We start from the raw sequence: 9,335 nt of genomic DNA on the forward strand, positions 1-9,335 counted from the left end.
GTGAGGAGGAAGACAGTTGAATTCTTAGTGAACAACAACAGAAGACGTGAATAATAAAAGGTAAACATGAGAGAAAATTGAAATATTTATCTGAAGAAATTCCCTTCCTGGGTTACATTTCAAACATATTGGTAAAACAGGAGGGGGTTAAAATTGCATGCACAAACATGCTGTTCCCCGCCCCCTTTTTTATTTTTGCAATTCTCTGTTGTGATTATTAATTGATGTTAAAGTAATGTTTTGCTTCACAAAGAACACTAGATATCCCCCATTGTCATGGATAATCTTAAAAGTTAATATTTACTACTTCCTCTCGTAATTTAAAGTTTCAAATAATTTATTTGCCAGGCTTGTTCTGACCCACAAAAATAGGCAGAAGTTGCAGTCCCAGGGTATTCTGGGAGAGCTTGATAGTATTCCATGCAACTTTTGTTGTTTTACTTCTTAATTTAACAGCAAATGCTTTGGCAGACTTGATTTTTCACGTATTTTAGGTATCACAAAATAGTATTCAGTGTTTAGAAACACCAGGATCCCAGTGGCCGTGGAGATGAGAAAATTCTCCCTCAGCAACACTCTACTCCAAAATACTGGACTAAAATGTTCTCTTTTTGGCCTCTATTGAGAAACAGAAAAATCCTATCTAACTTTACTAGATACCTAGTGAATTAAGGAGCAAGAAGTACTACATCATCAGAAATGCTGCTGCTATTTACTTACTACAGTTCAGCTGGTTACCTCATTTTTCCTCTAAGACTCCAGAAGCCCCAAGGGCATTTTGAATAATCTGTTCTTAGACTGTCAGACAAGGGAATACCAACAAGCTTTAAATCTGTTAGGCATCCAACACAAGAGTTCAACAAAATGCATTCACCATGTACATATTTCTAGAGACTTGGTTACACTAAAAGGAAACCAAATATAAATCCAAATCTGCTCAATTTAGAAAATTATAAAATTAAGGAAGTTACTTGATCAACCTTGACAAGCAAAAATTCTAAGGGCACATAGTTTACCACTATTAAAACTCACTATGAGAGAAGTTTTTACATCTTTAATGACTCATCCTCATAAATTACCTAATAAAAAGTTGGCTCATTCTTCAAATTTTTTTTTTTAAAACACTAAAACAGATGTTTAAGTCTTCAAGGAAAAAAGGCTCTTCCTAACTTCCTGTCCAAGTACTGCCTTTCCCCTCTTAACAGAAAATAAGTTTCTATCCAAGGAAAGCCATATTGGTTAATATTTATCCAAACAAAAATCAGAATGAGCAGCTATATAAAAAAAAACTTGTCACAACCCAGAATTAGAGTTATATATAAAAAGGAAACACTTCAGGGAACTAGCTTTTTATATAAATATTCCCTACTATTAAGAGGTATTTATACTCAAGCCACAATCTTATGGTGCTTTTTGGTTACTCTGTGGTACCAGATTCCTAGACAGTCCTAGCTTTGAAAGGTTATGGCAACCTGCAACTGGTCAGATGTCTCACGTACATTTCAGATAATGGCAGTTTTATGACTATTTTCTGGTTAAAAGTTTCCTGTGCACCAGGAACTACTTAGTTATTTCCCCGATTGATGTCAGATAGAAATAGAAATGAGGTAATACCTCTTCATACAGTATTAGATGAGCTCATTGCTAAAATACTGCTTAAGTCTGGTGTCTGTACTTTCAGATGGATGCTCAAATGAGTAAGTATTAAGATCCCATACTTCTATTGATAATCAAGTTAAAAACAAAATTCAAAAGAAATAATGTACTGGCCATGTCACTTAGAGCTGGAACAAACCATCTTAAAGCTTGTAAAAAGCGGTCAAGGGTTTCATACTAGTTATAATGCTAACTTTAGGACAGGTAAGAATCACAGAAGGCAATGATCCTCGACTGTGAGGGATTGCCAAAGGAGCTAGAACACTAAGAAATTCTTAAAACAGAAATAAGCTCATTCAACCAACTGCCCTTTTCAAAGGCATCAACTATACATCTAGACAGAGAAAAATTTCAGAAGTCCAAAGTTGCTGTACTCTGACAACAGAAGTAAGCAAGATTTCTCTCCTGATTCTGGGAAAGAAAGGAAGGGCTTACCAACATATTTAAAAGTGTGCATGGAATTACTGTATAGTCGACCGGCTTAAATGAAACTTTTGTTTAATATCTGATGAACAATTTTTGAAAGAGTAAATAAGGTTCTTCGAGAGACTAACTCGTTGATTTCCAGCAAAATTCTATGAAAGCACCAGGAGGTAAGGAAAAGGGGAAGGAAACAAGCACCTAAAACCAAAGTCTAAACTACTGTCTCTTGATCTGTTGGTTACAAGAATACACAAAAAGATCAAGAACAAAAACCTTAAAAATGGATTCCCTTAAAAGAGAAAAAAAATGTGGGAAACCTTGGGTTTTCCCTTGCAGAGTTCCAGCCCGATGCCCATGCTCCCCACACAACCTGCCCTGCCCCACACAACATGCCTGGCGCTTGGCCATCAATGTTTACAAATGATTCCTGGTACAAAGAGGATGAGAACCACTAGTCTAAACAATACCTCCTGATGGGTGTGCCTACAGGTATGACTGATAGAACCAGCCTGTGTAATAGAAAAGGGTTCCCATTAGAAAATAAGGACAGGAAATAGAAAACCAACACAATCCAATTGCTCTAGTCACAGAGTGGAAGCTGGGGCTTCCCAAACGGTAAAAAAAACCCAGCAAGTTTTTATGGCCTCAGGTGTGCCATAACTACTCATGTATCAGTTTCCCTTCCAGCAAAGAACCCTTCCTCAAAGAAATGCATAGTGAATCAGCAAACTGATGTCTGGATAGATTTGAAGTTAAAAATGCCAAGTATTACTACAAGTTCAATCACTTATTTGCAGTTGACAACAGAGGGCCTAGGCCTTGGTCTTTCATGACCAGTACACATGAGCAGGAGGCTCAACTCCTGTATGAACTGAAGTTAGAATAATTCTGCTTTTGTTAGAAAAACCTCAGTCTTCTGCTTATATTCATATGGGAAATTCGAGGTGTTAGAATCCCTTCCCCCATGCCAGCTATTGTCCCTTATCTAAAGGGATAGGACAGCTGATACAGAAAAAACCACACAAAGAAACTACTCTGCACCCCCACAGGCTTTGCTTATCAGTTTCCTGAACACACTGCACAGAGGAGAGAGCTTGAAGAATAGGCACTGGTAATGGCATCTCTTCCGGGTAGCACATTAGTGTGCTCAGCTTCACATGTGTCCATCAGTCAAGGTCTGTTGCTGGGAAAGCCTACGACTTGGGTCAAGAGTCCTCTCCCAGTTGGCTGGTATCCAATCATTACACAAGGACTTTACACATGTTGCTAGCTGCTGTTGCTGCCTCAAAACGCACCGGTGAAGACCCTCACTCATGGTGCTCCAATTTAGAAACAAAAGAACTCCATTAAGAATGTCTTTGTGCACCACTTGCCAGCCCCTGTTGAAGAATACCTCAGGCCAAAGAGCTGCCTCAGCGCAAGGGGGCCCTACAGCAGGCCCTCTCCCTTGGTCCTGAGCCTTTCTAAGGAGATGCTTGGTCCTCAAGAGCAGCATTTCTCAACCAGAGTCACAAGAATATGAAAGGGTCATCAACAAATTCAAAAATTGGATTGGATTGTCCTTTAAAAGAAAAAAAAAAAAAAAAAAGAATAGGAAACTGTGGCTTTTCCCTTACAGGCTGACAGAGCTCCAGCTTGCGAGGCATGGAGGGTTTCCAGACAGCCCTTTACACTTCCCACCATACCCCACATTGAGCCATCCCTTGGGCAGGGCAAATCAGGACAGCCACCCTGAGCCCCATGCTTTGGGGGGCTCTGCAGAGCTGCCACACCCCTCTCCCGTAGGGCCTACCTGGAGCTGGTAGCTTAGTCCCCTGCCCCAGAAGAAGCATCTGGCCACTCAATACCCCCCACCCCCAACTCCTCATCTGGTGAACTGCTGCTTGTCCCAGGTGCTCTATATTTGCTTGAACCTGACACCAAAAATTTAATTGCTGCAGCACTGCTGTGCCCTACCTTTGCAGGGGTCCAACAGCCCCACCGAGGCTGATTTGCCCCAAGCCCCGCACCCCTCTAGGGTTGGCTGTGCCCACACACGGAGATGGAATGAGAGGCACCGGCCATTAGTGTTTGAAAACAACAACAACAAAAAGTTTGGGAACTGCTGCTCAAGAGCGTCGAGAGAAACACCAGGAATCCCAAGCCTGCTTGGGACAGTATCACGTCCCCTGGAGCCTGCTTCCGAAGGCAGCGCCAGAGACACCCGGGGGGACCCGGCAGCCCCTCTCTTGTGGCCGCGGAGGGGGCAGGCGCGGGCGCAGCAGCGCTTCCGCCGCGGCGGAGGCACAGGCGGCCGCTCAGGTTCGGCAACGATACGGGGTGGGGGGTGCGCCGCGGGGTCCAGCAGCCCGCATGGGCACCGGGATAGCTCGGGCCATTCACAGCCCGCGCAAGAGCACCGCAGCAGGGACCGGCGGAACCGCAACCCACCCCCGCCCAAACCCAGAAGCTGTCGCTCGCCCGGGGCAGCGCGAGCCGCCGCCGCCGCCTCCCCCGGCGGAGCGGGCGGGAAGACAAGCCCCGGCCCCACCGAGGACAGGCACCTCTCACCTACCACTACCGCTCTCGAGAGTGAGCCGCAAGTGAAAGCACCCCCGCTGCAACCGCTTTAACAACGCATCGCCCGCCGCACCGAGCCGTGGACCGCCACCGCCGGAAGCGGAAACCCCGCCCACTTGGAGGAGCCACACTCAACATGGCGGACAAGGAGGGGCACCATCCTGGGCGGGGCCTATCGATATAGCGGCCAGCACATGCGCCCTAACTGCTCGACTTGCTGCTTTGCCTGGTCTGCCTGGTCTGTAACGCACGGTTCTACGCTGCATCAGGACGTTTTCTGGAAGGCTTTTGTGTGTGTCCCGAGGCTCCCTGGCCCAGCTTTCCTCAGTCCTCGCCTCCCCGGCGGGCTGCGAGGAGCGCGTGACCTGGGAAACCGCCCGCCAGTCGCTTTCGGGAGCGCCCCTCAGCTGTGCACGGCTCCTGCGGCCCCTCCCTGCCGGCCCTCGAATCCTTCCCAATGCTCCCCAGAGTAAGGCACCATTGCTCCAGTCAGCCGGCTGCCCGCAGGCGGGGATGGTCTCGTGGCGTTTCACAGGTCCCGCACAAGGAGAACCTGATCGGAGCTGAACGACTTGAGTTCCCACCCCCGAGAGGAGCTCGACGGCTCGTGCCATGAGGATATGTCCCCGGTTACTCCTGTAACGCCTCTTCTTTTCCTTCCTCCCTTTTCGCGCAGGCTTTGCTGCACGTGGCGCAGCTCAAGCAGCCCCACCCGGAGCTGTCCTGGGCGCGTTGTCCCGGAGACCTGCTTACTAGCGGTGACGCCCTCTGGGCGGGACACCCCCGCCTCCTGGCCTGCCCCGATCAGGCGCACTGCCTGTCGCCAGGACTACAGTTCCCAGCGGGCGCTGGGGTCTCCCGGCAGGCAGAGCGCTGCCGCCGCGGCCGATTGGCTGAGCGAATGGAGGCCTCACCTCGCGCCGCGCCGCGGTTTCCTTTCGGGTCGGCGCCGCCACCGTGCGGCAGGGAGACGCCGGTTGGGGGGCGGCGGTGGTTGGGCGCCTGCTCCGGCCGCGCCGGGTGATGGCGGCCTGGGCCGCCGCTCTGCCGTGGGACGAGGAGGACGCAGCCTGTGAGTCTGAAGGGACTGGGGTCGAGGCTGTGGGCGCGGAGTTCGGCTGGGCTGCGTCCCGGGGAAACAGGGGGCTTTGGCTTCACGGGGCGCCTGCCCCAGCGCCCCCTGAGGAAGCCTCGTACCCGGCGGCCCTCCCTGCCTGCATGCCTCACCTCGCTTTTTCTCTGGGGCAGGGGTGGTCGCTGTGGCACGCGGGTCACTGGGGGGCCACAGGCAACACCTCACCAGGTGTGCGGGAGCGGAGCTGCGAGCCAAGCAGGGAGCACAGGATGAGGAGAGCAGAAGGCAGAGCAGCAGATCAGACAGGGAGTGGAGCAGTGGGTTGGGCATAGGAGGGGATTGGAGCAGCACTTGGGAAAGATGCAAGACTTATCTGTGGCATGCCTGCCAGAAAGTTGTCCTTCACTGGTCTAGGCCATCACAGCTATAGCTGTACTTTGTGATGCCAACATCTTAAAAAAGCACATGCCACAGAAAACAAGAATGAGACCTGCTCTGATGCAAATGTTAGTTTAAATGGTAATGTTACATGCAGCAAGCACTTCCTCATGCTTTCCAGAGAAGGTGTAAACTAAGTTTGCAGGTTTCAAGGTGCGGATGTGTTCTGAGTAGCCTATCAAAGGAAACAAATATAGAGGAATGATATGTTATGTTGGGAAGGTGTTTCTGGGGTTATTCTTGGACCTCCCTTACTAGTCAGGTCTATTATTTCTCCGTTCGTTGCTTCTTTCAAATGACCATCTAGCTACCAAGATAACTGAGTGCACTAATGAATTTTAGAGTCCTATCCTGCAAACAGTGGAGCACTTGAGTGACTCCAGTATGTGAGTACAGTTGTGTTGACATCCATAGACCTACTCATATAGACTAAGTTTTGTATTTGTGTAAGAGCGTTTTGGGACTGGTTTCTGTATTTGCTGTCATTGTCTTGTACCGCTCTTTACTTAAAACAGTTTTGTGTTCAGTTTAACTGCCACCTGATTATTCTCTGTCCACAAAACTTAACACTGCTGGGGTATTAATTTTGCCTGGTCCCTAGCCCTAACTGTGATATGCTGCTGCTGCCCAGGCCCTCGAGTGCTTTATGTAGGGAGAAATTGGCTGCAACAGATGAGGTGGTAATTTATTCTCCATAGCCTATTTGATTATTAGCTTTTGGTACTGGTAAGAAGTGTGAAAGGCAACAGCTTTAGCATCATCTCTTCCCCTTCCATATGGTACAGTATTGTTAAATCATAGGTCTGTCCTGCAGCTTCCAGAATACTGTTTAACTTCATAGTTCCTATTTCACTTATAAAGCAACATGTGTGTAGGAGGTGCCATCAACCTGTGCCTTGATTTCTGCAGTACTTAGAATAATAGAATAATATTTAGCGTTTCTTATGTTTAACCTGTTTACAAATGTAAATTCTTCCAGCAGTCCTACAGAGTAGGTAAATAGACTTAAACTGGCCTTATTTTTTATTAAAAGTTTGTCTCTGCAGGATTGGGACTTGGGGGTGGGGCATATTTGAGTTAATTAAGATTCCTTTAATCCTTAAGTGGTTGCGTGTTTCTGCAATGGATTTGCCACCAGGGGGTGATGCAGACGTTTTTTCCTTGCTTGCCTGTTGCCTTGCTTAGGACCTAGTTATTGAAAGCTATAGAAGAATATATAGATTACAAAAATGCACGTTTTATTTAAAACACGTTACAGGTGGAATGTGTATTTTTGCTAATATACAAGATCATGCTGAACTACATAACTATTTGTAGCTACAGGTGATGACATTTTTTTTTCTTTTATCCTTTCAAACTGGTGCTGAAAAGCCTACTACCATAGATGAGAGCCTATTTTTCAGATAAAGTGGAAGAGACACCAGATAGCTATCATGTGCCTCATTAGGCTACTATCATCCTTTACCTTTTTGTTCTTTTCTTGGTATTGAAAAGTTACTGTGCCCCATCTATACAAGTAATTAAAATATTCTTCAGTCCAGTTAAGAGAAAATCATAGAGACTCATTTTTGAAAACATAAGAAGCTGGGACCTTTATTAAAGCAGGAAACCACTGCAGAGATAGCAGGTATGAGACAAAATTGGCTAGCTATTGTCCTTACAAAGTGAGGAGGAAATAGTCCCTTTAGGCCCCAATTCATCAGGGTGCTTCTGAATGTACTTAACTTTTATTTGAATGCAGGACAAGGTGGTACCTTATATATTTACTCCTTCATAGAGTTTTTGTTGGCTATAAGGGAGGCATATACCCAATGGAAGGGAGGAGCCATCACCAGGGAGGATTATACTGTGCTTGCTCGGGGGATGCAGGGGGGCAGTCAGGAAGGCCAAGGCGGAGATGGAACTGGGACCAGCTTCCCGGATCAAGGACAACAAGAAGTCCTTTAAGTACATAGGGGGCAAAAAGAAGGTACCGGGTAACGTGGGGCCCAGGCAGGACATGCTAGGAAATTTGGTCATCACACCAGACAACAAAGCTAACATATTAAACAATTTCTTTGCCTCCATTTTTCTGAGCAGGGACCGGAACAGCCACCCCCCTTCTGGGCCCCCATCAGACCCCGGGAGAGGCGCACCTAGGCCAAGGGTTAGTGAAGAACTAGTTAGGGAACTTCTGGAGGGACTGGATGTATTCAAATCAGCTGGTCTGGACCATCTCTACCCCAGAGTACTGAGGGAATTAGCTGAGGTCATTGTGGGACCCGTGGCATGGCTGTACGAGCACTTGCGGTGCTCTGGTGTGGTGCCATGGGACTGGAAGAGGGCCAGTGTGGTTCCCATATTCAAAAAGGGTAAGAAGGAGGACTTGGGAAACTATAGACCCAGCTTACTAACTAGGTAAGCTTTTTGAGAGAATTATTCTGGCACATGTCCACTAGGGCCAGCAGGGGAGGTTATGCTTAGAGGCAACCAACGTGGGTTCATTAGAGGCAGGTCCTGTCAGACCAACTTGGTGAGCTTCTATGACCAGGTCACCAAATCCTTAGATGTAGGGGTAGCAGTGGACATAGTCTTCCTGGACTTTCGGAAGGCCTTCAACACCGTCTCTCATCCTGTTCTCATTAAGAAACTGGGGGACTGTGGTGTCAACACCCACACAGTCAAATGGATCTCCAACTGGCTGGAGGGTCGCACCCAGAGAGTGGTAGCGGACGGGTCGTTTTCGACCTGGAGGGATGTGGGCAGTGGGGTTCTGCAGGCTCGGTCCTCAGGCCCGCACTGTTCAACATCTTCATCAGTGAATTGGACGAGGGGGTAAAAAGCACCCTGTTCAAATTCGCAGACGACACTAAGATGTGGGGGGATGTGGGCACGCTAGAAGGGAGGAATAGGCTGCAATTAGACCTAGACAGGTTACGGGGTGGGCAGATGAGAATAGGATGGGATTCAACACTGACAAGTACAAGGTGCTGTACCTGGGGAGGAAGAACCGGCACCATACTTACAGGCTGGGGAACTCCCTTCTCGTCAGTACAGAGGCAGAAAAGGATCTTGGAGTCATCATTGTTGCCAAGGTGAACATGGGCTGGCAGTGTGGGGATTGCAGTCAGGAAGGCCAGCCACACCCTGTCATGCATCCACAGATGCATCTCAAGGAGATCCAAGGAGGTGATACTCCCCCTCT

At 47.8% G+C, this 9,335-nt stretch overlaps 1 protein-coding gene across 2 annotated transcripts in view; it reads right to left on the reverse strand.

Annotated features, from left to right (window-relative positions):
• SNAP23 (synaptosome associated protein 23) overlaps window positions 1-4,736 on the reverse strand; it is a 30,940-nt gene extending 26,204 nt beyond the window's left edge. The window contains exon 1 of one of the 2 annotated variants that reach the window (XM_019551316.1): window positions 4,630-4,736. The gene's annotated coding sequence lies outside the window, so the exon portion shown is untranslated. The remainder of the gene's footprint in view (window positions 1-4,629) is intronic. The other variant, XM_019551315.1, reaches the window with a different exon arrangement.
• Between the last annotated feature and the right edge of the window lie 4,599 nt (window positions 4,737-9,335).

This window comes from Crocodylus porosus, unplaced genomic scaffold, assembly GCF_001723895.1.
Source record: "Crocodylus porosus isolate Cpor-Errol unplaced genomic scaffold, CroPor_comp1, whole genome shotgun sequence".
In the NCBI taxonomy this organism is placed as follows: domain Eukaryota; kingdom Metazoa; phylum Chordata; order Crocodylia; family Crocodylidae; genus Crocodylus; species Crocodylus porosus.